Source organism: Haemaphysalis longicornis, unplaced genomic scaffold, assembly GCF_048455015.1.
Source record: "Haemaphysalis longicornis isolate Haplotype H1 unplaced genomic scaffold, Haemaphysalis longicornis Haplotype H1 scaffold_2, whole genome shotgun sequence".
Classification (NCBI taxonomy): Eukaryota; Metazoa; Arthropoda; class Arachnida; order Ixodida; family Ixodidae; genus Haemaphysalis; species Haemaphysalis longicornis.
This window is the reverse complement of record NW_027526295.1, coordinates 6,978,545-7,006,508: the sequence shown is the minus strand read 5'-3', so window position 1 is coordinate 7,006,508 and position 27,964 is coordinate 6,978,545. Positions and strand designations below refer to the sequence as shown.

Sequence of the window (27,964 nt, the reverse complement as noted above, 5' to 3'; positions counted from 1 at the left end):
ATTCTGCCTTCTTTCACAAGCTTTGCTTTGTTGTTAGTTCTATTTGTGAGCACTTTGCTTCTCTAGTGACATAACTTTAGGCGTTCGACTTCATTTTGGTTTCTTTGATTTGAAAATCAGAACTGCATAGGTTACGCAGGAATAATGGCCCACAAAAATCTTACGTCATGTTTTGACGCAGGGAGTTTTCAAGAACTTTTGATTTCTAACACGTGCTATAGCTGACAAATGACCAGTACACGATTCGTTTCAACATTCTTTTTAAATTCCTTTCCTCCTTTTTCTTTCTTTTTTTCAGCTGCAGGCATTTTTAATTGCTCATGGATAGTAATTCTTGACGTTGGAAATTTCTTCGAAGAAGTGACATTTCTTTCTGCCATGGAGTTGCTTTATGACGCCTACTATCAGGGGCGTAGCCAGGAATTTTTTGTGGGGACGGGGGGGGGGGGGGCGTTCTACCACAAGATGGGAGGGGGAAATGTGTAGGCAAGCCTTCTTGCGCGTTGTTTTTCAAACAAAGCTTGAAATAACTGGCTTCAACATGCGATTTGTGTATGCTGAATGCTAACCGTAAAGCCCACCTTAAGGAGCTCACATGATGATTATGAATACCTAAATTCCCCTTTGCCGGTCTATCGGTAGGCCACGCGTGATTCGTTCATCCGTATCAGCAGGCGGTTATGCGGGCACGCGCTCGTGAGCGTGATCATGAGTGTGCTCGTGAGTGGCTCCCAATCCTAGAAGTTCGTCGTGCGGAAGTGGAGGCCAGCACTTAGTGTTTACTATCAAGATTCGCGTTTTAGATTTTCCTTTAGGAAAGAGACTAATAAGTTTTCTTATCAGCTCTGAAGTAAAGTCGAGCACGATTTGAAGGCTATCGCGCCAGCGTCAAAAGGCGAACCATGTCACCGACCTCGTAGGCCTGTGGCACGCTTGGGCAAGAGTGGCAAGAATGCGAAATCTTGATGGATTTTCCGAAACGGAAACGTAGGTCACCTATGGTTTAATTTCGGAACCATGAAAATCAAGATTTCACACTTCTCTCCCCCTTGTTGGCTGTTCCATGCTACAACAGTGGCCTGTACGAGTGATTTCACACCGTTTGGTTTTCAAGCTTTACATTCGTTCTTATCAAGCGCAGACTTGGTTGCCTTTTATCTACGCCGACCATAACGAAATTGGCATGGAAGATTTCGTCAAGCTGGTGTTCAGTGTGCTTCATTTGAAAGAGTAGCTTTCCAGCGATAACCTTCGAATCGCACTGGACTCTGCGTGCGGCACATTCGTATGCCGCACGCACAGTCGTGCAGTGAAGCTAGCAAACATGCATATTCGTCCTTTTAAGTAATCGCCTTTTTGTTATTTTTTGTGCAAGTAACATGAAATCTAACCTTACGCTTAGCGGAACACCTTATTGCACTACTGTTGAATGTTGAGCTTGTTGCACGCTTCTTAAATTTCATTCGATTTCTAGCCGTTAAATCGAACAGACATGACTTCAGTGAAATTCCGGTTACGCGAATGCAGAATGCTGATTCTAACGAAGAGGGAGGTCAATGGAATAGTGCCGAAAAGAAAAACCTCCGCAATAAAGATAATTGTGCAGTTTTGTTGATTTCGAGGATATACAAGAATGGCAGAGCAATGCTTTTCATATAGCAGAAATGATGAAACTGCAATAGTGAATATGTCGGTAGAAAAATATGTCGGTAGAAAATGTCGGTAGAAATATGTCGGTAGAAATATGTCGGTAGAAAAAAGGATTCATAGTTGACTGAACAAAATGCAGTGACATGCTGTGTTATATTATTACACTTTGTACCAGTGTAAAGAAAAGAAATGACACGCTGGAGTCTAGCCCAAATGTATGCCCGTATGAGGCTTTATCTGCTGTTCCGCCATTTCCCAGCCGTGCCGTTCCGCCAGCGAAAACGCAGGACTGCCTCGATTGGCTCGCGGCAGGTTCCCGGCGCAGCTCCGTGCATCCGCCGCGAAATGCAGCCGGGCTGTATATGTTGAGATGTAGAGCATATGGAACAGGCACAGGGACCAGATGTTGACGTTGCCCTTGTTTTCAGCTTTATATGAACAAGGATGTCCTTAAAACTGTAGGTTCCACGCCTGCAGGCGACTTCAGGCGCTTCTTCTGGCAACTTGAGCCGCACCCCAGCCTGGCACGAAACATTTCGGTAGGGGGGAAGGGGGGGCACGGGACCGGTGTGCCCCTCCCCCCTGGCTACGTCCCTGCCTACACCCCTGCAACATAAAATGGTGCAACGAGGTAGCTGCAGTGCTTACATTCATTCAGAGGTAAGCATTTATATGTGCATCATTTTTTGTTGTCAGAGCAGAACACCTAAGCTACTTTTATTTCGTTGCCATGGCATTTGAGATGGATGTACAATAAGTTGCACTCACATAATGCGGTTCCCCTGTTACTGAAGAGTTGCAGCGAGCATAATGTGTGTTGCGTAACTTAGGTCGACAACGTAACAGGAGATGTTTTCTCATGCACTCATGTAAAACTTTCACACCGTGTTCTCATCATGTGTTCTCTTAAAATAACACTAAAAACATAAAAAACTAGTCGGTGTTTTTTTGACTTCGTAGTATGGTGTGTTTGGTTCAGCAGAATTCTGGACAAAAAGTATTCACACGGTCGTACCATGTCAACAGTGCATGCAGAGAATCTGCGACGCGATGCACATGGCAGTACCAGGGTTTTCCCGATGAATTTTTGAGATGTGAATATTTTAAGAACTGCGCGGGGGGGAGGGGCAAGAAGTTGATTTCAAATTTTAATCGCAAAAATGGAACAACTCTGGTTGGATACCAGGCCTTGTGGGGCTTCCACCGAATTTAAAAGTGAAAGCTCTTGAAAAGAATAAGAATGTTATAAGCGCAAACATTGACTTCAGACATTGACCTGCAGCTGACAATGAGATTTCCAAGCCACCTGTTAAAACTCCTTTTCACATAACAAGATCGATAGAGGGGCGGCCCACTGCTGCGGGCATTGCTCTTGCATAGTGGTAGTTTTTAGTTCCTGAGTAGCGCATGTTAAGCGGATGCCCTAACCAAGGGAGTGGGCGGTGAAGTGGAGCAGCGGGCGGTGGTGAAATAAATAAGTGGAGAACCCTGGGTAGTCGTGAAATAAACAGGCACCAACTGCTTGAGGCTTTTCTTAAACGTAATAAATGAAGGCATTGTTTCTCAAGCCATATGCTCTGCAATTTATATTTTTCACTGTAAGTGGAAAATTTGAGTAAGTGCCACAACGATGTTGAACACACTTATCATTGCAGTCCATACATACTGCAATGATTGGTTATAACATTATTTTTTTCTGGTTTTTCGATATGATTAGTGGACTGCCCTGTACCACTAACGTGTTCAAAGAAAGCACGAACCATGTAAAAATGTTTTCTTTTCCCGTAATTCCAAGTTGGCGTGTGATTGAAAATGCTTGTTTCCCTGTAGTATATTTTGTGAGGAACTCTGGGCTGCCTCTGAAACGTAGAGTCCGAATCCTATAACATATTTTGTGACCGTGTACTAGTACTAACATACCACCCCCACAGGGTACCGCGATGCAAGAAGGTAGTTCAAGCCAGGCCTGGATGTTAGGTAGTTGGTCCCTGTAGGCACCGGACAGTGACACGGCACGAAGCTGCAGCACGCAGCGTAATTTGCGGCACATATGAAAAACACTGACACAGTGGCTATGCCAGCCCGCTCAGGACTTGAGTGCACTTCTTTATCGTAGCACAGTGTGAAGCATATTCGTTGCCACTGTTAAGTTCATTAAAATGAATTATAACATTCTACAGTGATTCTGCCATCCTGTGCTGGTAAACGAACACAGATTTACTTAGTTCAACTCACGTGCGGGAAGCCAAGTCAAGGCAACTTTGCGTGATGCCCAGCATGAGAAATGCAGGTAGAACATCTCTTTTGCGTCTCATCACTTACTCGAACAACTTACTCAGGAGGTACATGGTTTGGTTTGAAAGCGCCTGATCCTTTTTTACTCTTCGCCTATTCAAAATCGTTCAATTTGAACGATAGTTTGAGAGCGCCTTTTCATAGGGTTCCAGGCGTTGCTCGAACAAGTAAAGCTGTTTGGAGTTAAATCAGCAAATGGCCTTTCAAAATCAGTTTTGTTTTCATTTTTGCAAAAAAAAAAACGTGATTTTTGACACGCGTTTAAAGCAGCTGGATGTGGAAAATGGGCGTGGTCATCGCGCGTCACTGCTATCAAAGAAGAATGCGTGCCACTCGTAATTACTCTGCATCAGTGCTTTTTTTTTTTTTATCAGGGCATGAAAGGTGAACCAGCAAACGATACTCAATCGTGAGCTTTGCACTATGACAGTAATAACTCAGAAATCGGCTGAAAATATAAAGCAGTGCCTCTTTGCAAAGCTACTTTATGAGTTTAGGCAGTTTTATTGCCTTTGCGAACGTAGTTGTTGAGTGGCAGTTCCAGGATCATTCGCGAACAGTTTACAACAGTTTCGGTTTCATTTCTGCATCGCGAAATTCATATTTAGCGCTACTACGAAGTTGCCGAACTTCAAGGCTACCTGCCATGGCGCCTTGGGCGTCCGCGAATGATTCCCGAACAAAGCATGGCGCTCCTGATTTCACCCAACCCTAACCCGATTTCTGCGTTAAGAACTTAAGATGCTAGTCAAACGATCACACCCAGTCGCCAGATATCTGTTCCGACAAGGATAGTGCTTCAAACCGGCCTTGCACACTCCATACGAGGGTATCTCCGAGGGTTTAGTGTTGCTGCTTAGTTGAACGGTCTATTCGGACGGAGTCTCCGATAAGTTTTTGTACTGTTTTATTTTAAAAATTGTAGGTAGCGCTGCAACGGAGGAGGCTCGTTATGCTCATCTTTTTTTTTATCGCGCAATAGCTATTCGGCAAAGTTTGCAGGGCACGATTCTAGTGCATCGCACGGTATTTCTGCAAGCACGGCTACAATTGCGAGTAAGAAAATGATAATAAAGCTGAACTTTACGTTTGGAAAGATAACTGACCGTGAACGTCACCAAGCATCAACCACGGAGTTCCGTTTTCAACTTCATGCATGTTTTTCCGCATGGCGTGCTTGTCCCAAATACTGCGCTGTCCATAACTGCAAAGTCGGTTATTCCAAATATGTTTCTACGCTATGTTTGGGGAAATTGGTACCTCCGATAATGTCAAACCGTCAGATTTATTCCAGGGAACCACCCTACATTGCACATTTTGAAATGGAGGTTGGGCTTCACCGTATGACACAAGCACTGCGCGTCCTAACATTTTTTTTTAGTGTCTGACAAACTGTTCCGCGCAAGTCGGAATTTTTTCTAGGGCTTGTTTTTTAAATGTTTCTCTACAAAATGTATATTATAAATTTTTTTCGACGCCGGTGGTTTGTTATACAAACTCCTTTTCTATCGTTTTTTTTTTGACAACTTGACAAAAATTTTGATTTTGATATTTCTTTCGCACATATAATATATGAAAACATTTAAAAAACTGGTTTCATGGGAAAGGCCGTTGAATAATCTGCATTTTGTGTTCCCGTAATTAATGCTAACCATTCTTTTAGCAGAAAAAAAATTTCTTGGAGCCCTAAAATTCGGTCCATTTTCCCGCGGCCACGAAAGAGTTAGGTCACCAACAAAGGCTGCTTTGTTTCTGAATAAGACGTCAGACTGCACGGTAGTTCCGCGCAGGATACTGTACCTGATTACACTTCTAGAAATATGTCTACTCCTGAATTACTAACTAGGCCATGTTGTGTCTCTTTCGTGACAGTAGGGAAATTGACCGATTTTAGGAGTCCAAGAAAACGTTTTTTTTTCTGCTAAAAAATGGTTAGGCACTAGTTACAGGAACACCAAATGCGTATTATTTAACGGCCTATCCAATAAGGCTAGTGCTTAAAATTTTTACATACATCATTTTTGCGAAAAAATATCAAAATCTAAATTTTTGTCAAGTTGTCAAAAGAAAATGATAGAAAAGGAGTTGTGCATTACAAACCACCAGTAGTAGAAAAAAATTATGATAAACATTTGGAAGGGAAACATTTCAAAAATGCCCTAGAAAAAATTCCGACTTCCGCGGAACAGTTTGTCAGATATTAAAAAAATGTTAGCACGCGTGTTGCTTGTGTCATGCGGTGAAGCCCAACCTCCATTTCAAAATGTGATATTTCGGATTTTTCCCTGGAAGAAATCTGGCGGTTTAGCATTGTCAGAGGCATCAATTTGCCCCGCGTAACATAAAAACGTCTTTTCAATCACTGACTGCATTTACGGCCAGCACAGTATTTTAGACAAGCGCGCAACGCGGAAAAACATTCAAGAAGTTGAAAACGGAACTCCGTGGTTGATGCTTGTTGACGTTGACTGTCAGTTATCCCTCAAAACATAAATTTGCGCTTTATTGTCTCTTCTGACTTGCAATTGTAGCCTTGCTTGCAGGAATGAGGTGCGATGCCCTAGAATCGTGACCTGCAAACTTTGGCCGAGTAGCTGTTGCACGATAAACAAGATCTGCACTACGAGCCTCCTCCATTGCAGCACCACCTAACATTTCAGAAATGAAGCAGTACAAAACTTACTGGAGGCTCCGTTCGAAGAGACAGTTCAACTAAGATGCAACACTAGGCCCCCAGAGATGCCCTCGTATGGAAAACGAACCTGGCAGGTGAATAGCTGGCAGTGTGTAAGGCCGCTTAAAAGTGCTCCCCTCGTCGGAACAGATTTCTGGCGACTGGGTGTTATCTGTTGACTTGCATCGAAAATTCATAATGCAGAAATCGGGTTAGGGTTGGGTGAAATCAAGAGTGGCATGCTTTTTTCGAGGATCAGTCGCCGACGATCAAGGTGCCATGGCAGGTAGGCTTGAAGTTGGCGTAGTAGCACCAAATATAAATTTTGCGATGTAGAAACGAAACGGAAACTGCTGTAAACTGTTTGCGAATGGTCCTGTGGTAAGTAGGACTACAACACGACTTAAAGCAATGTGCACAAAGGCAATAAAACTGCCTAAAATCATAAAACAGCTTTGCAATCAGGCACTGCTTCACATTTCTAGCCGATTTAAGCTATTATTACTGCCAGAGTGCTGAGTACTGTCAGAGTGCAGCAAAATCGTTTGCTGATACACTATTCGTGCCCTGATAACAAAAAACAAACGCTGGTGCAGAGTAATTATGAGTAGCATGCATTCTTCGTTGGTAGCAGTGACGCGTGATGACCACACCCCTCTTCCACACCAAGGTGATGCAAACGCATGTTAAAAATCACGTTTTTGTTGCAAAAATAAAAACAACTCCTTTTTAAAGGGCATTTTCTTACCTAACTCCAATATCCTTACTTGTTCAGGCAACGGTTGGAACGCTATGAACGCTATGAAGGTTTAGCTCAAATTGAACGATTTTGAATAGGTGCGGTCACGAGAGTGAATCACAATATGATTCTCCCTAAATGGTAATAGTAGCAACAAACTTTATGTTTGTTTGTGCATAGTGAAAGTGTCACGTTTGTAAATTGAACGAGTACAATGTCTGGTTGTCTATACACTGAATCCCTATTTTGAATTCATGACCTGTGCTATAACGTCAGTACAATATTGGCACATTGTGTTATCTTCTCTTCACATCTGGTATTTCACTCCTGCAGGGCTACCACGAGATAGATAAAATTCCACCTTTCGAGCCTCCGGATGGGGCCAAATGGCTAACTTGGCACCTATGGCAGCCCTCCTGTCATTTAAATTTGAGGGTTTTCCGGTGCATTCCAGCATGCAAGCAGTAAAAAACAGCGCAGTAAACGAAACACTCAATGAGAAATGCTTTCGATGAACATCAATTTCGGGGTTGGGCTTGCACAACATTCAATAAACATATGGTAGCTGTGGGATATTTGTATTCATTAATTATTTTTTACACCTAAGGCTGCGACTTGGGATCTTGGTCCCATCCACCAAATTAGCGGCAAAACCATTTGTGGGAAAAGTTCAGTTGCAGCTCGTGAATTTCTAGTTTTTCTTTAGACAAATGCTATCGCTATTTTCCGTATTCAGTGGGTGAGACAATAATCTATGGTTTTTTTTTTGCTTTCCAAGAAGAAATACTTTGATGCTGTTGGATAGCTTACAAAACATTTTGCAACTTCAACGTCTGAAAAGTCTGCATCACGTTTAGTCATATGCATCAAATGCCGCAAAAGTGCACGAAATTTTTGATGGTGCAGAAAAAGAAACCATTGGGAACCAAAAGGAACCAAAGGAAACCCCTTGATAATTGCACTTGTGGTGCTCGTGCTAGCCAAATTAGACAGCCTGCTGGCATTTTACAGCTACCTTAATCCACTAGCTCACTCTTCTGTTGAAAATGCAGTGAACACAGCTTTGTATATAGAAAAAAAAAGGAATCTGGGGAGAACGCACAGCCTTGAATGCAACCTTCAGAGTTCTGTTGGTGCACCACCCAGTAGTTTTAGCGCCCTGCTTCATGTGAGAAATTATTGCACTGTTTATAAAATACCTGCGAATAATGTTGTGCCACACGCCTTTGGGAGGGCACATTCACTGGTGCTGAAGGCAATCAGCGCGGCTGAATCCCCTCAGATTCATGCAGGACTGCCTAGCGTTGTATTCGCCTGGAAAAATTGGGTGTCCGTACATTCTACCTATGTCTGAACGAGAGCAGGTTTTACAGTGCTAGTATGGGTGCCATTGACTCCTGAAAAGATTCTCTCAGTATTGTGCCTCATACCCAGTGCTTCCTGCCAGTACGAACACCTGAGCTCAAGGTTTCATGCAAAAACGCAGTAACTTTTTTTTTTCGATTCCCGGACGTGGCGGCCACATTTTTGATTGAGGCAAAAAGCAAAAATGCCTGTGTGTTCGACATTTTGGCGGACAAATGTGGATCAAGTGGTTAAAATTATTCCAGAGCTCCTACTACGGTGCGCCTCATCGTCTGAGTGGCGTTAAACCCCATAATCAGTTCATCAATAATTTGAGCAGTTTTTTTTTGAAAACTGGGCCTAAATCATGTTTGGTGGTCTAGTCAAGTTTGTGCTGCTTGTTTCAAGCAAAAAAAAACACTTTTTTCTTGAAATCAAAACACCAATAACACCAATAAAGAACACCAATAGCTTTGTGGGGAAAAAAATAAGGTGTTCCTGACATCTTTTTTGTTTATTGATTGATTGATTGATTGATTGATTGATTGATTGATTGATTGATTGATTGATTGATTGATTGATTGTGGGGTTTAACGCGCCGACGCAACGCAGGCGATGAGGCGCGCCGTAGTGGAGGGCTCCGGATTAATTTAGACCACCTGGGGATCTTTAACGTGCGCCGAAATCTCGTACACACGGGCGTTTTTGCTTTTCGCCTCCATGAGAAAAGCGGCCGCCGCGGCCGGGAATCGAACCCGCGACCTCTTTTTTGTTTATATTTGGCTGTATAAAATGCTGAAAATCATTCAGTCTGTATGATAGCACTTTTCTGAATCTGTGCTTCTGGTGGTGGGGATGCAAACGTGTGTCCAAAGAAACTTATTGTGGGCCTTATCTTCCAGGCAACTTGTGAATGTGAGGCCGGAAGATGAACCCGCCAGTCGTTGAGCAAACTAACAAACATGCAGCCTGAGGTACGCAGCACCTTCGAGATGTTCCGATTAAACCGAGCTCGGGTGGGAGGCCTTGCTGTCGGCGGCTGGTACGAGTTAAGCTTACTGGTGGTTTAGGGTGCATGTACCCAGCACCTGCACCGGACGTCACGAAGCCGAAGATGACGCAGTTGGCTTGAAGGGAAAACAAGTTTATTGGAGCGAACTTGTGCTCCCCTAACAACTCAAAAAATACACAGGCGGCGAAGCAGCAGACAACCAAGTAACGGGCGCAGGCGAGTGTCGGCGAAAGCAATGCCGTGGCGTCTGCTATGCGGGAATTTATCTTGCAGCGTGGGTGCTTGATCAGACTATTCGTGGGTGGAACAGACTATTCTAGGCTAGTGGCGATAATGAGATAATCAGTGCGGTTTAAGAAAGAAATAATAGAACATATGCTTCACTAGGAACACAGATAACACAGCCCGGCGCAGCCGGGCTGTAAAAGCAAAAACATAAATTAACAAAGACAATGCATGGTTTGGGGCAATGTCTATAGGCTGCTTGTTAAATTTGATGATGTGTAACATGTTCCAAGCTATCTGGTGAGTGAAATTTTATAAGATTCACACTGGCTTTTATGAGCTTTTTTTGGATGATTTATGTCAAACATACAGAAATTGTCGGGGCGATTAACGTGCACACTTAACTGAAAGGATTTTTCAAGGCTCTTATAAAGTCTCTTCAGGCTACAGTTAGCTTGATATTACACTGACGTCCAGTGTCAAGGAACTGTACTGTTTTTAATATTCATTTTGTAATTGTAGATTGCCACATGCTTTTAGTAAGCTTTCGTGTGCAAATGCGTTATCGTTAATATTGGTTCGCAGCGTTCGCTTCCCAAACTATTGCACTACTTTCTAGTAGGCCTTGTGATAATCCAATCGTGTATGGCTTGTCTTTTGGCGACTTCCTACAATTTTTTGGATCACTGAATTTGGAACTGAATTTTTTGGAACAATGATGCGCAAACATTGTATGGCAAGTGCAGTGGTTACTTCCGCCTTGGAGTTACCTTATTTAACGTGATAAGGGAGCATATTTTATGCTCCCTTTATAATGTATTTTAAGTCAGTGCCATGGTAGATGTGCAAGTATGTTTGTGACGCAGTTGCGCCTCAATCCATCCTTATTATCCGTACTAAATAATTTGAGGCGTTAAACAACGGGGGCCAGAAGCGTAGGGGACCAGCACGGGGACCAGCACGTAGACACAGACGAGGCACCTCGTGTACACATGTGTCTACGTGTTTCTTCTGGTCCCCGTTGTTTAGCGCCTCAAATTATTCAGTATGATCAACCAACTAGGCCTGGCCATGCTTTTGTTATTACCCATGTTTTTTAGTAATGGTCAATATGTGAAAATGCAACTTAGAGCCTACTCTTATCATTTTGGTATTTTTTTCTTGTACGCTGCTCATTTTCTGTGCAATTTCGAACAGTCATACCTCCATATCTCAAATGTATGCAATACTACCACACAATAAATTTGTTCAGTATTTTGAAAAGCTGCGTATCAAGGCTAATAGTCGGTTTCGTGTAGATTTTAATGGACTCAAAGCTACAACCCACAACAGGACTCGACCGGTGACGCCAAATTCTAAGTGTGCCGCTCCAGGTATCTTAGAGCAACGTTTATATGGAACTGTGTTATGATAGGCAACTGTTGGGAACTATCAGGGACCACACTGCAGTGGCGATTTGCTTACCAATTGTTGGTACCACTGCAGGCCATATGCGACGGCTGTTTTAAAATGGTGATTGCTGTTTCCTTCTGATACCAATGTCAGCTTGGCATATGACTTCGGTTTATACTGACAGGAAAACAAATACTGGAAAAGTAGGTTCTGATACAAAGCTTCCCAACGTCAATAGGAGCAGTGTTTTATATAAACAGCAGGTCTGCAGGTACCTGGAACGGCGCACCAGATAAATCCATATTCATTTTACGGGGATCAGTTCTACCGCAACTGAACTACCCTTTTATTTGCAACAGCGATCCTTATGCTTTCATTTCGAATGCCGATCCACCTAATCTAGTTGCGAAAGTATGTGGTGCACTGTTCCACTTAGTTTTTCAAGGTATGTGGTCCACGGTTCCAAATTATAACTGGAACTTTTTGCCACTAAGTCAGGAGGCGGACTCTTAGCCTTCAACCCAGCGTCCGGGCTAATTGCGACTCATGCGGCATATTCTCCCCTGGTGAGCCTGGGGAAACATTACTGCATTGTTGTTGCCCTAGCAACGCCACCGCCATGTTGGCCTTGAAGCAGTGGCGGTCCCAAGGGGGGGGGGCGAAGGGGGCGATCGCCCCCCCCCCCCCCAAAGAGGTCCTCAGCTTCTTATTTTTTTTTTGTTTTTTTTTTCGAAGCATTCCACTTGCGCGAGGTTAAATCTAACTTGTGCGAGGTCGCAAACGTGTTGCGACCGTCAGAAATACGGGCTCGAGTCACCCGTTGCACCGCCTACGGGGAGTCAAAAACCACTGTGTCGCTAAGTGATTTGTGCGCAAGCGGGTTACACCACATACGTGCACACGCCGGCATTGTTGTCACCTCCTCCGCTGAACTGGCGCAAGGAGAGAAGCGGTTCTTATTCGCCCCAACAACAAAAAAAAATCGCCCCCCTTAAAACCAATCTCCGGGACCGCTACTGCCTTGAAGGCGTTATAATTGCCATGGCAATGATGATGATGGTTAGTGTTTAATGGCGCAAGGCCAACGAGGGCAAAGAGCGCCAGAGAAGACGTTATTTAATGGAGAAGTGATTACCATACAAAGGTAGGTATAAAAAAAAGTGTAAACCGAACATAGTAAAATCAATTAAAGAAAATGGTGATGGCTGGTGTATAGGGCCAGATTTGATTATGCGTGATAGGAAATGAGGTTTAAAAACTTGACGTCTAACAAATACTCAAACACACGTTTCACAGAAACAATGGCATCGTCACCTAGAAAAAATGATGGATGTAGGGGAATATGTTGTCTGTAGAGTTCTCTGAAGTGTTTGTGTCGTGTTGTGTGAAGTGCCTTGCATACGATTAGTATGTGCACTACGGATAGGGTCTCTCCGCACCTGCTGCACTGCGGTCTAGAAGATCCCGTTAGCAGATACGAGTGCGTCGCATGGGTGTGCCCTATCCGCAGCCTACCCAAGGCGACTTCTGTGTGTCTGTTGCGTGTGTCAGTGGTGTATGGTCCCAAGCGTGGTTTTATAGCGTGTAACTTGTTATCTGTCTGTTCACTCCAGTGTGTTTGCCATGTTCTACGCAAGTGTTGTCTTATGTGTGGCTTGAGGTCTGTATATGGTACGGTTGTTATGTCTACAGTGTTCCTGAGTGCAGCAGCAGCTGCCCTCTCGTCTGCCAACTCGTTTCCAGCGATCCCAGCGTGTCCTGGGACCCAGCAGAGGAGCAGCTGATGCTTCTGCGCATACACAGACATGATAGATTTAAATATAAGGTTAACTATGTGGTTTTTGGGGGGTGTATGCGATGACAGTGCGCGAACAACACTCAAGGAATCTGTGTAGATGATAGACTTTGGAATTAGATTTTCGAGTATGTGTTGTACAATCAATAAAATTCCATATGCTTCTGCTGAGAAAATTGTTGTGTGGACGCTCATGGTTCTGGCTGCACTGAAATTCGGACCATGAGCAGCGCAGGAGACCATAGTGGAGGTTTTAGACGCGTCACTGTAAAATTCTGCAAGTGGGTATTTAAACTGCAGAGACAGAAAGTGCTGCAGTATAGCAGCTCGCGGTACCCGATTTTTGTCAAGTTTCATAAAAGAAAGGTCCGAGGAAACAGGACGAACTTTCCAAGGAGGTAAAATGTCTGAAAAGGATGATCTGTACACGTCTAAAAACGAAGCGCTCAGATCCGAGGCTCGCTCTCTCACTCGAAGTGAAAAGGGCAGAGGAACGGATGGGCGATTTACAAAAAGCACAGATGTGGATGTGTCGTTAAAGACAGGATAAAAAGGATGGTTATTCAGCGATGAAATTTTAAAAGCATAAAGTAAGTCCATGTACGTCCGTTGGTTCTCAAGGCTCCACTTATTACACTCGGCATACAGACTCTCAACAGGGCTAGTGCGAAAAGCACCCGACGCAAGCCGTAGCCCCAAGTGTAGCACTGGGTCAAGCATTCGCAACGCTGTTTTAGTCGCCGACCCATATACCACACTGCCATAGTCTAAACGAGACCCAACCAAAGCAGTATAAAGCCGTAGTAGTAGTTCTTTGTTGGATCCATATGATTGATGGGAGAGAACCTTAAGTATATTCATTGTTTTCAGACATTTATGTTTAAGTTCCTTGATGTGTGGAATGAATGTGAGTTTCTGGTCAAACACAACACCTAAGAACTTGTGCTCCTTGTTCACAGGAAGCGACACGCCATTGAGGGTAATGTCTGGGTCCGGATGGATCCCGCGCTTCCTGGAGAACACAACGCAGGAGCTTTTTGCAGGATTCAATTTAAACCCATTCCTGTCTGCCCAGCCGGCAAACTTCTTGACACCAAGCTGGACTTGACGTTCGCATATTGACATATTACATGATTTAAAAGATATTTGCACGTCGTCTACATACATGGAATAAGAGATTGTTGGTGGCAGTGCCTTTCCAAGAGAGTTCATCTTTACTATGAAGAGAGTGCAACTCAACACGCCACCTTGCGGCACGCCGTTTTCTTGGACGTGAACCTTTGAGAGTGCACAACCAACTCTTACTCTGAACGTTCTCTCCGACAAATAACTTACAAGGGTGTTCAACATATTACCCGAAACACCGAATGACCTGAGGTCACTAAGGATCCCATAACGCCAAGCGGTGTCGTAGGCCTTCTCGAGATCGAAAAAGACAGTTACGCAATACTGCTTATGCACGAAGGCATCCTTGATGTATGAATCAAGTGCAACCAGTTGATCGTTTGTCGATCGCCCCACCCTAAAGCCTACCTGGCAGCTCTCGAGAAGACCATTGTACTCAAGGAAGTACACGAGCCTGCGATTGATCATCTTCTCGAAGAGCTTGCACAGGCAGCTCGTCAGGGCTATTGGACGGTAACTTGAGGGGGACGACGGGTCCTTTCCCTCCTTCAAGAAAGCCACTACAATGGCCTCCCTCCAAGAGTGTGGAATGTGCCCCGAAAGCCATATTTTATTATATAGATGTAGAAGTGCTTCAAGTGTGTCTGCGTGTAGGTGTTGTATCATTGTGTATGTAATGTTGTCTGGGCCTGGAGCTGAGGGTTTACACGTGCTAAGAGCAGCCCTCAGTTCATGTAGTGAAAACAGGGAGTTGTAAGAAGTCTGTGATTTGTTGTTGTCGCGTAGGGACTTCTTTTCACAACAGGCTTTATGTTTCAGGAAAGTGTTTGTGTGGTGTGCTGAACTGGACACGTGTTGGAAGTGTTGTGCGAGTGTGTCAGCCTGGTCTTCGAGTGTGTCCCCTGTAGTTCTGACCAGAGGCAGGCTGTGTGTTTGTTGTCCCTTGAGTTTGCGTATTCGTGTCCATACTTTCCTTGTGTCTGTGTAGGAGTTTATTGATGTTATGAATGTACGCCAACTCTCTCGTTTTGCCTCACGGCGCACACGTTTGCCGAACGCCTTGGCCCGTTTGAACAAAATGAGGTTACCCGACGTGGGGTACCGACGAAGGATACCCCACGCCTTGTTCTGGGCCTCTCGCGCCCGCCTACAGTCCTCATTCCACCACGGCCTCCGCTGGTTGCGCGGGGCTCCAGAGGCGTGGGGAATGGACTTTTCGGCGGCGTCGAGGATGTGCGCCGTGAGGAGTTGGGTAGCTTCTTGGACGTGTAGGTGTCCTATGGATGTGTGGTGTAGTTTGGATGTCTCTGTAAATGTATTCCAGTTAGCTCGTGCTTCATTGAACCTATTATGGGAAGATGAACTGCTTGGGCCTTTATCTAATGTAAGTGAGGTGGGGAAGTGGTCACTGCCATATGGGTCAGTTCCCACACCCCACTCGAGAAGAGGGAAGAGAACTGCGGAGCCAATCGCCAAGTCAAGACATGAGTATGTGTTGTGTCCTATGTTATGGTATGTAGGCTGTTTACTGTTGAAAAGGCATGCTCCTGAAGATGTAAGGAATTTCTCTATGAGGCGACCTCGGGCATCCGTGCGAGCAGAGCCCCAAAGAGTGTTGTGAGCATTAAGGTCGCCTGTCAGGATGTATGGTTCGGGCAGCTGGTCAACCAGCGCCTCGAAGTCAGAGCTTAAAAGTGAAACATCAGGAGGAATGTATATGGAGCATACCGTTATCAACCTATTAAATATTATCGTTCGAATTGCCACAGCCTCCAGGATAGTGTTCAAGGTGACAGGGTGGCATGCTAAGGATTTGCGGGCGATTATGGCCACACCGCCAGAAGAGTGTGTGCAGCCAACCCTGTCCTTTCTGTATACCAGGTAACTATTCAAGAAATTTGTGTTCTTGGAATTCAGGTGTGTTTCCTGAACACACATTACACTTGGCTGATTAGCATGCAGAATCTCATAGACGTCGTCAAGATTATTTAGAAGGCCTCTGCAGTTCCATTGAACGATATTTTCTCTTCCCATTATTATGTATTAGAGCTACTGGAGTGTGACTATTTATGTAGGGTCTTTCGGGGCTTGGATTCTTGGACGGGGTTTCTTTACCTCCTCTGGAGGTTTAGATGGGGGGACCCGTTCCTTCCGCTGCGAAGCAGACAGGAAGGGTCCCACATCCATGTCATCATCTGATTTGGAAGGGGTACCCGGCGTACCGGACCCCCCGGACCTGGCACCCTTTGCGGTGCCCTTCGTTTTGGCCGCGACCGCCGAGGGCGTCAGGAGCGCCCCGGGTGGCACAGGCGGTGCGGCGGAGGTGGGAACTGCTGCGGTTTCCTCCAGCTCCATCTCCTCCGGGCCCTCGCATGTGCTTCGGGCCGGTGGAGAGGAGGAAACAGAGGGTGCAGCAGCATCCCCAACGGACGTGGATGCCACCACAGCCGCTGCTGACTTAGCAGGCGGTGCGGTGGCGGGTTGGGCTGCCAGAGGCAACCCAGGGGGGGGCGGGGGCGGGACCAAGTCCGACTCGCGGTACTGGGTCCCCGCCGAAACAAGACGCCGCTCCGCCCCCCGGCGAGCTGCGTCGGCGTACCTCCCCAGGGGGAAAGAGGCGAACCTCTTCCGCGCCTCTGGGAAGGTGATGTTCTCTGTTACCTTGACATTAATTATCTGTTTCTCCTGCTTAAACTTTTCACATTTTCGCGAGTACGCTGCATGGGATCCTTGGCAGTTGGCACAGTTGAAGGTTTCGGATTCACAATTTTCTGAGGGATGGTCATGCTGACCGCACTTAGCGCAGGTTAGTCGGCCACGGCAAGAGTTTGTGCCATGCCCGAACCGTTGGCACTTGAAACAGCGCCGTGGGTTCGGGATGTACGGGCGGACATTGTAATGTATATACCCGGCATTTATAGATTCTGGAAGGATGGATCTATCGAAGGTCAGGATAATGTGTTTAGTGGCTATTTGTTTGTCATCGCGGCGTATGAATATGCGCTTTACAGCCGTGACGCCCTGATCCCTTAAGCCTTCCAAAAGGTCGGCATCGGTTTCAGAAATGAGATCTGCCTCAGAGATCACACCCTGAGAGCTGTTGAGGCTGCGGTGGGGTGTGACCCTGATCTCCAGATCTGCCATGCGGGTTTGTTTCAGGAGGATTGCGGACTGCTGCTGAGTTTTTACTTCAACTAGTACTTCGCCTGTTCGTAGTTTTTTTGCCTCGAAAGATTTGCCAATGATTCCTTCAAGGAACTTGGAGACAAGGAATACAGACTGGGAGGAGACGGGTTTCGATTTATCTACTGATTCAAGAACCAAAAACCGGGGATAGTTGTCAGGTTTCGGAGTGTTGATGGTTGGTAGGGATGGAAAAGAAACTTCGGTGCGGCCCCTTTTCGGAGGCCGATCACGTTTGGGGGGGGGGGTTTTGAATTATCCATATGGCCTAGAAAAAAGCAGGGAGACGGGGGTACTTTCTCCTTTGACCTTACCCTGGTAGTCAAAGAGGTCCCGGAGCTCCCTGCCTGGTAGACAGACAGGGAACCCATCGGCCGGAGCTTGAACAAGGCTCCGACGGCCACCGTTTACGGCTTCTACCCTTCACCTTTAAACACGTCGCCACGGTTGGACACGGCTTATGTTGGGAGCTCGGGGTCCGCGGTGTCGCTGCTCACCGTCACCATGAATACTCAAGGTGCCCCGTGCGGGGAATTGCCATGGCAACAATGCGAGGACGTGCAGCTTGCGTGGGGGAGAGGTAATGCTCTCCCCTCTCATGCCGGTTGGATTCCTTCCCCCCTCCCCGTGTCCCCCCCATTCCCACCCGGCAACCGCCGCCGCCACCCCGTTGCCTCCAACGGGCAAGCCTAGCTCCGACGGCACGAAGCCACTGTAACGAAGCCACGCCGCTTGAGCAGTAACGACGACAGCTCGAATATCACTTGAACACTTTATTCGCGTTACGTGCGCGAACGCAAGGTGCGGCGAGAAACACCGATGACCAATACAACACAGACAAGGTTGTCTGTCTTCAAGCACAACACACGCACGACACAAGTCCTATCCTTCAGCTCAGCTTCACGTACGGCATACGAACGACGTTCTCACCTTTTGCTAACAGCACTCAAAGAGTCTTCGCGTTACGATTCACCCTGGTGTTGTTGGCGTCCCTTTTGCAGCACCGTAATGTCCGAGGGAGCACATCGAGCACATACGAGAAATCGCCCACTACATGAGACGCGCGTCGGCCTCGCTGCTCGCCGTGCGTGCCGTGCGCAAGCAGCAACTGCGGTGACCGTTATCGCGCATGCACGCCCCCAGTCGCGCCGGAGAGAAGAGGAAAGAAAAAAAAATGAGAGGAGGAGTGTTTCCCCAGCGCCACTGCCTCTAGGCGCGCAATAATAGAACCGAAACTAGAAAAAGTAGCATTGGCCTCACTAAGTTCCGGTTACTAAGTGGATCTTGTGTGGATCCAGATTAAAGGTACAGCACTGACGTCACAGTAAGCACATTGGAGAGTTAAATGCTCGTTGTGTATATGGTTCTGTACAGCTGCAGACCCGATATTTAGAAAAAATGCACCCTATATTTATTTACTTGTTTCCAATTTGTGGAAAGAACTAAAGCCTGACAGAGGCTCTTGCTTCACGGGGCAAGCTAGCAGTATACGGTAATCAACACAATAACATTGAATATCATACACACAAAAAATACTCTCGTAGCGTGAGTACGGTGAGGGGAGTGGCAATGAATACATAAATTCACACGCTCTTCCGTACAGCTGTAGAACACTTAAATACAACAAAAAAATAGTTTGTAGCTTACAAACACACAACTTATTATTAAAGGTGCATTTTGTATACATACGGTAAACAGATAACAAATATAATAACACTTTTACAGACAAAAAATAGCAATAGCAGGCAGATTAAGAGTATTCCAGACAAAGTTCTAGCAGCATTTTTTGATGACTTTGTTAGACAACCGTGTGCTACAATCATGGTTTTCCTCAATTTTACTAGCCGTGGTATCTGGAAATCAGTATGTTGTTTAACCATAATTAGTACGGGTCTGTGGTGTCTTTCTAAGCCCACCACGCAGGCAGTACTCACTCGCTGGCTGTGGTGTATAGTGGTTATAAAGGTTATTATTTCTGTTTTACGGTAGCAGTTTGTAATAATATACTTGACTAGCTTTAAGCATGTATACCATGTTTTGAAAATAAATCATGGGTTCTTAAATCCTGAATTCTTCCGTGGTAATTTTCGAAAATTCTGAGTACCCTTTTTTGCAATATAATCAGTCTATTGTAAGTATGAGTGGTCGTAGTACCCCATACCAAAGAATGGTATGATAGCCTAAACTAAAATAGGGTATAATTAAGCAGTTCTTTTAACCAAAGGGGGATAGAAGCGGTTTTAGAGCGGCAACCAACACTTTTATTTAGTTCAGGACACAGTTTTTCTACGTGTGTATTCCAGGATAAGTCAGTTCTAAACCAAATACCGAAGAATTTCCGGGTTTCTACTTGGTCTATTTTACAGTTTCGAAGCAGTATTGCTAAATGTGTTTGTTGACTTATTAACTGGCACAAATATTACATATTTAGTTTTACTGATATTTAATTGAAGTTTATTCATCTGCAGCCAATTTTACAGAATACCTTTTATTTCCAGTCAGGAAGTGATTTTGAGGAGAACATATTAGTATCGGCTTACATGACTAACCGTGGGGAGTTAGGTATTGCCGACTAGTTAAATAGCAATGGGCCAAGTACTGAACCTTGGGGAACGCTGCTTTTTATCTTATGTCTAGTGGATGTTGCGCTATGTATTGACTCATACTGGTATCTATTACTTAGATAGTTTCTTAATAGTTCTAATGCAATTCCACGTATTCCATAGTCATGTAGTTTTTGTAGTAGGACTTCATGATTTACCGATTCGAATGCTTTGCGCAGGTCTAAAAAGGTACCAAGTGGGTATAGTTTTCGCTCTATATTGCAAAGAATTTATTTTGTCATCAATAGTGCCTGTTCGGTGGATTTGTTTTTCCGGAAACCGTACTGTGAATCACTTAAAATTTTGTATTTGTCCAAAAACTCAGCCAGTGTAACACTTATAACATGCTCAAACAGTTTAGACAATACAGGCAATATGGAGATTTGTCTCAAATTAGTTATAGTTTTCTTCCGTGCACCTTTTTGAACCGGGCACACCATTGCTTTTTTGAGGTCGTCTGGAAATATACCAGTTAAATCAATATATCAATATCAATATATCAACATACCAGTATTGATAATGTGAGCCAATGGTCGACAGATTATATCAGCAATGTATTTAATTGTAAACGGCTTTATAAATCACATCCGGCAGCTGCAGTGTTATTTAAACTGTTTATTATTTGCTATACCTCATGTGGGAAAGAGTGCGCTACATTAGCTTTTGGCAAGATACGCATTGGTAACCAGGGGAACAGCTCTACCTCTACCTTTTGTATTAGTACTATAGTGGGGAACCACACTGAAGAATTCGCGACGTTAGGTTTTGGCAAGATTATTTCTTCTGATTGGTAACTGAGGTGTATTTTCCGCTAGATGAAAAAATAGACGTTCAAAGCTAATGGTGTCTGTTCGCCAGTCAAATTTCCTTCTGTCGAGGATATTTGAACTGCACTAGTCGCAGAATTCATGTTAGAAAGACTTAAAGGGGCCCTGAAAGGCATTTTGAGCACACTAAATGAACTAGCGCAATCGCTAGATTGGGTCGCCAACGTCACCTGTGCCAAGTATTACTCTTTTACGCGCAGCGGAAAGCTCACACTTTTGTTGCAAAGTTTGTCGCTTTTTTCTCACTCTTTCCTTCGTGTTTTTGGACGCCGCCATCTTCACATGTCTACATCATCGATTCCCAGATGTTCGTCATGAGCTAGACATCCTGCTATTGGGCGGCTTTTTCACGCACTTCCGGCAAAGAGATTAGTCGTCTGCTCAGCGTCGGCTCGCCGGCTGATCTGCCAGCGGAGTGCCGGAGTGCTTTGACATTTTACGACAAACGAAACAAGTGTAAACAAACGCTTAACCGTTTGTATTGAATGCAACACGGCCATAACACGACGTGGATTTTATCTTACGTGAGTACGTACCACAAAGAAAGTCCCGTGGCACTTCTTTGGTGCAATCGCAGAGAACGCCCTGAGCCGAATGCCCGGGTTTGACGCGTACATTTTATTCAACTTCAAAACAATCCAGAGATGCGTTTCGAACGAACGCAACGTCACAACATGCGTTGCAAGTCTGAACCGCGATTGACAGACGATGAGTTGCCTCCTCCTGCCCGTCGTAAATACGGCACTCACCTCACACCCGGTTTGCGGGGACGAGCAGCAAGTCACAACTCTGGCGCGCAAGCGAGAAGGCTTTTAGCCAGGCACACTGCACATACCCCATGCGAGGTTGAGTGGTACGTCGTTCGAGAAAGATAATCCAGACCATGGGAAGCACTATCCACCCGCAGAAGTACAATGTCGCATTTCATCGCGAAACGAACGCGTCCACAACACACAGGAGGCGATGCACACAAACACACACAGCTTCGGTCGCTGCATTGGCTTAGCTGCAAGCTTCGTTCGGACAATCAGCGATGCTACGACGATACAGAGCTGCGTGAGGACGACGTGCTAACCACTTCACGTATTTAAAAACACAGGGGCAAAGAACTAGGTTCATCGGAAGCAAAAAATCTTTCCTCCATTATAGTGCCTGAAATATACTGGCTAGTGTGCCGAGGGCGGGCTCCAGGCGGGCGCCGGGAGCGATGTACGCGGCCGTCTGCCGCTTGGGGCGCTGCCGTGCGGGAGTGTGCGCGTTCATCCGGCCCGAGCAGATCGCGCGGTTACCTCCGAGCTGCGTAGCAGACGGCAGCGGCAGAACTTTCCATTCCCGCTTGCGACGAAAGCGAGCGAAAGCGACGGGAATTCTGTCGCGCAACCAAAATTTGTCCCGACCATTCGACAAAAACGATCGTCGCGCGACAAAGCGACGGAATTCCTGCCGCTCTCACTCGCTTTCGTCGCAAGTGCGAACGGGCCTTTATGCGCAATCTCCGCCCCACATAAAACAAGCTCTTGCTTGTCGCCTGAGCATACGGTTGATATCTGACTACGTTACACTGTGCTTGCCAGTGTATTTAAACGATGTCACTAGGTTTGAAACGTACGCGCTCGGCGTGCAGCTTTGTAAACGCAAGCGGTTTCACTAGAGTTTTAGTACAGCGTTTGTGGCCTTTGCATACGCTAAACGCTAAATTTTTGCGTCCCGCTACGTGACACCGCGATGGGAGTTTTAGTAGAGCGTCTCATCAGTTTCGCGTAGCGACACACTAATGCATACGGCGCCATCTGTCAAATGTTTTCCGAAATGTCTCGCCGGCTGATCTGCTAGCGGAGTGCCGGAGTGTTTGGACATTTTACGACTATCCAAACAAGTGCAAACAAACGCTTTCCCGTCAGTGTTGAATGCAACACATGGGTGCAGCTTGTCAGAACACGGGTTCTCGCTGATCGAGTGCAGCGTTGGTTTGCTCTTCGCCTTCACGTTCATCGCCGCTGATAAAGCGATCCGATCCGGCGCGTTTTGTGCACGGGTTCTGTGTCGGTTGAAAATGTCTTTTTTCACATGCCGCCGGTAGTAGGAATTACAACCACCGCAAAATAACACCCGGCACCAGCGGGGCCACATCTGAGACCGCGCTTTTTGGATAAACAGTGCGCGGTGCACCAAAGGGAACGAGCGCACGATTCTCCCCACGCGGCTGCGAGTTCGCCGCCGATACCAACTGCAGCTACGTGCACCGCGAAAGGGCAAGGCCAGGCCGCACACATGCGGTCAGGTCATTCGTTCGCTTTTCCAGCCTGTGTCCATGGTGTCTACAGAGATGAAAAAGCCGAAAGAGCTGGCCCGTAGCAGACGGCAGTCTGTGGGAGCGCAATAGCGGAAGTACGTCACCGCTGAGGAGCGGAGCATCATGGGAGGGGAGGCCAACAGCGAAGAAACAGTTGAAAGGAGGAGGAAATACGGCGCGACGATAATTCGCGGTTTTTGATTTACGATTTCTCAGCTAATACTCATCGCTTTAACAAAATTCTTGCAGGAGGAGATTGCTAATACATTGCTTTATTTGGTTACATGTACATCCATGCATCGGCGGAAGGCATTTCAGGACCCCTTTAACTTCCTGCCAGATTTTTTTAGGGTCATTAGATATCCTGGATAAAAGCTTTTCGTAGTGCTGCTCCTTATCTTTCTTTATTTCTGTAGTAAGCTCGTTTCTAAATTTTCTAACTCGGCGAATTTGCGGTGGTCACGGGATTTTATAAACGAATGATAGTTTGTTTTTATATGCAGTCTTATTAAAGAGATCAGCAGTTATCCACGGCTTCCTTATTTATTTCTGCCGTATTTTTGCAACAGGCTTCAGGGGGAAAGCTAGCTCATAGGAATGCCTTAACTTTTCTAACAATGGCTTGTACGATTGCTGGGGTCTTTCATTTCTTGAACGAAATCCCAATTTGTGACAGTCGCGTGCAAATGAAGCGCGTCTAGCGATTGCGCGTTAATGTCTCGGTAAAAAGTAGTTCAATGTCCTTTAGAACTTACAGATTTAGCTATCGGGACTAAACACAATTTAGGCAAATGGTCACTGATGTCTGCCGAAAAAAGACCGCTCGATATATTCGGGCATGCGCACTGGTAATGCATAAATCAATAAGTGTTGCGCTTCCCTCCGCTATACGCGACGCAGTATTGATGTATCAATACTGCGCGCGTATAGCGGAGCGAAGCGCAGCACTTCGTATCTTATAAGGTTCGCACACCCGCATGACATGACTATGTTATCTAGTTCGCTGGCATTTTCATCAGTGCCTAGCATATTTATATTCATGTCGCCCATTATTACGAGCATTGAAGCTGAATGGGTTAGGAAGTGTCATATTTTATGGAGAAAAAGTAAAAATTGCGACTTATTGCCAAACAGGGTATATATATATATATATATTAGGACAACTGTGAATGATTTTAGGCAAGTTTAAAGCAGTGTTGTACGGAACGGCGTTACAAGGAACGGCGTTCCTGGAACTAGTTCCTTTTTGGAGGAACGGAGGAACGCCACCGTTCCATTAAGGGTCGGTGGAACTGTAACGGTAACTCGTTAGATTTTTGAAGGAACGGCAGGAACGGCGTCCCTGCCGTTACATCCCTAAGACTTGGCTGTTTTTGATGCCAAAACTCGAGTACAAAAATCCCCAAGGCGCTACTGCGTTTCTCAGTTGGCCCGCCCTTCAGCCATACGTGCTTCCTCGAAGGTCAAAGGCAGAAGAATAACCGCGCAGCAGGCCGCAGCTTGTGCTTGCTTCCATGCTGGTTGCTCACGCGGCGTTCGAAGGGTGAATAGCGTAGCCGCGAGAATGCTTTTCACCTCAGTCCATCGTTTGTTTGGGGAGGCCAGGATGCGTGTCTGGCCGATAGAATTGTTCCCTGGCGGGGAAAGATTAGAGAGTTTTAGCAGTCCGTCCGTTCTGTGCACTCTTAATCTGGTTCCATGTAAGTTCCAGTTAAACGGGGCGATCCACATATTTTTATCTGGATCCAAACGAAGAATAACTGGAACGAGAGATATAAGTGGATCTTATCTGGAACTGTCCATTTGTTTTCTTTAGGTTTGTGTTTATTATGTGGAACCGAATAAATGAGGGAATGCGCTGTCGGCCGTTCCAGTTACTGTTCCACTTATGTCCCAGTAAAAATTTTGGACAGTGCTTTTGTATATTTTTTGCTCGTGTCTTGTTCCACATAACTTGTGCGCTGCAGTGAAGTATGCACTGAATCGTGCATTAACTGGAACAATGAACCACATATATATTTGACGCGCTTTGGCGCACAAGCGCACGCACAAGCACTTGCACACACACGCCCACAGACATAGATACACGCACACCCGCGCACCCACACATACACACACACATGCATGCAGTCCCACACGCACACACGCACACACGCACGCACCACATAAAATTTAATAAACTTCGTCGATATCTATGGAACTGTCTTAGAGAAGTTTACTTATATAAGACGGCTAAGACGTATTTTTAGTGACGTTATTTGACAGAAAACAATATGTCCACTGCTATAACAACACCGTACAAAGCATGAAAGGTGCGAGAAAAGGGTATCTTAGCGAAAATAGAAATTTCACGAACCCCTTTCAGGTTGTCAGCGGCGCTCAGACCGCTTTAGTGAATATCGTCTTTTGCTAATTGCAGACGCGCAGTACGTCTGAAATCACCAATGACTTGAATTTCAGAAGGACCAGATGTCCCCAGGTTCTCCTTCTGCGTTTGGAATAGAGCCGTGGTAGTGCTGAAGAATTCATTGGGCTTTTGTGGATACCTCATAAAGAAATATATATATAGTTGTTGAGACTATTGCAAGTTCTGCATTTGGTTCACAAAGCGTCGCAGAAACATTGTTTTTTGCTCAATGCTCAGCCATCAGCTCGCTGTGTTGTAGTACGTGCACAATTTTAAGTGCTTTACAGGAACGTATGAATGGCTACAATCTGCTGTAAAATAGGTACTTAGTCCACTTTATTTATGCCCTGATGCGGTATATACATAGTGTTAACCGACTGTGCCGCATTTTACACTGCACGCAGCATGTCACGAATGCAGTTATATATGCTTGGATGTTCGTTAGCATTTTTCGTCTCGTGCATGCTATTAAGGGTGACTCACCTGATCCAATTCATATGGGACTCACTAATTCATGACGCAAATTCATGAGACTTACTAATTCAAAAGCACCATGTACCGATACAAGAAGTTTTACAAATTCACAGAAATGACACTAACAACCTGGTTTGCTTCTTCTAGAAATACAGTAGACCCACGTTAAGACGAACTTGGTTAAAACGAACACTGATTAAGAACCACAACTTTTTTCTCTTGTAACATCCACAATGCAATACACCTCCGCTTAAGACGAATTCCGGATAATACGCATACATTTTTACGGTCCGTTCCGGTTCGTCTTAACGGGAGTGTGCTGTATATCATTTCTTCGCAGAGATAAAAAAAACTAGAAACGCATTTTGGTTTATCCAGTCTTCACTGGAAGGTGCTAGCGGTCTCACCATGCGAGAGTTTTATTTCTTTGTTTCAGTAGAGAAGCGACATATATCTAAAATAAGCAAACTAGGCCGTTGTGAATATCGGTATGTATTTGTAAAACTATTCGTATTGGTGCACGATGGTTTTTAAGTCCGTTGGTCATGACGTAGTAAGTCCGATAGGAATGCTAACATGTGAGTCCCTTTTAATATCCACAAGCAAAAACAAGAGCCTCTTTGCAAAGAGCGGTTGACTGGGTGAACGGAACTAAACCTAGATATACCACGTGATACCTGCATTATTTTGTATGTATTAATGCTGAAATGACATTGTAATTCCTAATTATGCTGTGCAGTAACGGCAAAAATACGCAGAGTTAACTTGGTGTTGTTGTGCCTTGTCATAGTAATTGAAGTTCATTGAATGACCCGCCTTCTCCAGCTGCTTCCCCAGTTGCTGTTTTCCTGTAGTATTGGTGTTCAGGAGGGAAAAGGGCTGGGAAACGGGCCGATGTATTATTACTTACTAATTAGCTGTAAGTAGCTTTATATAACGTGGGTATCTAAGAGCGTCGCAGTATATTTTATTGACTACGGAAAGGCTTGTTGTCAAGAAAAGCAGTAAATGAAACCACGCCCTTTTGCATTCATTGTAAACAGTAACGGAGAAATTGTCATCCAAAGTTAAGCTCGGATATCGCACGCACTCACGACCCTCCGCGAGAAACAACTTTAGCCAGTACTAACGCGCTAACGCGGCTATTATCTGAGCTTTGTTTCGGCCTCAGCGGGCGTAAACGTCCGCTTAGACGCATACGCCCGTTTTCCGAATCCAATAAAAGCCATCACGTGTGCCGAGTTTGTATGAGTTCTTATGCGGGCGCATCGCAAAAGCCTCCGCGAGAACGAAAGTACGCCGAAGCCATGAGGAAAAGACCGCCACTCCAGTAGCGCATTCAATGCGCATGCGTCAGCAGCAGCACGGCAGAGCTGTTTTTGCGTTGATTCACGGTACAGTGGGGCTGCAACGGGTACGATGACGACGGATGAAAATCGGGACTGCGTCGACACTTTAAACGACAGCAGCGCTCCCATCTTCCAGGATTCCCTCCGCTAATTTTCCGGTCTTCCGCATGCAGCGCCACCAGTGGCACTCCCAGGCGGGTTTCTCAATTGCTCGCGCGATGCGCCTGATATTTACTAAAGAAATTCTCGGTCACGCTGGCGAGAACCGTTAGCGCCGTTAGCAGTTTAAATTGGGTTGATTGCGGCGTGCAACTGCGAATTTTTTCATATCCCTGGGCTGTATTTCCTGCTCGACGATGTGGAGTTTTTCCAGGAGGCGCAAAAAAGGTCAGTGCTGCTTATTTATGTGCTGGTAACGGTTGTTGTTCAGTGACATCCTTGTTAACTGCGTCCGATAAACATACCGCGTCTATGCCCGTTGTTCGTGTGTCGTTCATGCTTGTGGTCGCGGCGTGTAACATTTTGTGTTGGAGAAAAGTTTGCAGCCGTAATTTACCAAAACTCCCGTGTTCGTGGG

The 27,964-nt window shown here is 45.5% G+C and overlaps 1 protein-coding gene across 1 annotated transcript in view; it reads right to left on the bottom strand.

Moving 5' to 3' along the window:
* LOC144168720 (uncharacterized) overlaps positions 1–27,964 on the bottom strand; it is a 123,365-nt gene that overhangs the window by 83,086 nt on the left and 12,315 nt on the right. The gene's annotated exons all lie outside the window — the stretch shown is intronic.